The sequence below is a fragment of the Morone saxatilis genome, unplaced genomic scaffold, assembly GCF_004916995.1.
Source record: "Morone saxatilis isolate NCDOM2014 unplaced genomic scaffold, NCSU_SB_2.0 Contig10, whole genome shotgun sequence".
Classification (NCBI taxonomy): domain Eukaryota; kingdom Metazoa; phylum Chordata; class Actinopteri; family Moronidae; genus Morone; species Morone saxatilis.
Genome location: NW_023339652.1, coordinates 1,039,940 through 1,040,695, shown reverse-complemented (window position 1 = coordinate 1,040,695; position 756 = coordinate 1,039,940). Strand labels below are relative to the sequence as shown.

Sequence of the window (756 nt, the reverse complement as noted above, 5' to 3'; positions counted from 1 at the left end):
AAGAGAGAGACACAGGAAGATACTGCTGCATTGTTGACAACAAGGAGGGAAACATTACTAGACAGAAAACAGTGCAACTCCATGTCAGAGGTCAGTGTGAAGTTACAGGTCAGAGAATAGTGCTGTAGATACAGGTCAGAGGTCAGTACTGTAGATAAAGGTCAGAGGTCAGATGTCTCTGTGTCTGTCTGTGTCTGACTGTCCTCTGTCTCCTCTGCAGGGAGAACCAGGAACAGAAGCAGCTCCATTGATCCAACTCCTCTGATGGCTGATCAATCTGTTTGATTGGTCTGTTGATCAATCTTTGATTATTGATCTGACTTTTGCATCGGTGTTAAAATGGAAGTGAAGAAGCTGATGGATGACGGATGAAGACAGGAGGACGCTCTGACTCCACCCACTGACTCTCTCACACAGTCTACACCCTCACTTCAGTTTTTATTTCTCCTCTTGTTATTTGGAGCTGCAGTGATGGAAGAAGAGATTAAAAGCATTCGTTCAAAGAAACTTTATTGAAACTGCAGCTTTAATCTTCATCATCATGTATTTAGTGTCAGAAACTGTTATAACGATCTGTATTGATCTTTATTACTTGTTACCTTCATGTTATTGTTTTAGTTTAGCTATTTACTGTTTTATGTTGAAAGAGTCCTTCCTTATGTCTCTTGTGAAAATTCCTGCAGCGGTTTTCCCGCCAGTTTTGAATGTCTGCCTCGCAACAGAGTCCCTTTGTTGAAATAAAATCATTGAACTGCA

At 41.0% G+C, this 756-nt stretch overlaps 1 long non-coding RNA gene across 1 annotated transcript; it reads left to right on the top strand.

Moving 5' to 3' along the window:
* The first annotated feature begins 12 nt into the window (after positions 1-12).
* LOC118340994 lies at positions 13-756 on the top strand. The gene is made up of 2 exons (XR_004797396.1): positions 13-90; positions 221-756. It is a non-coding gene; the product is annotated as an uncharacterized LOC118340994 (long non-coding RNA).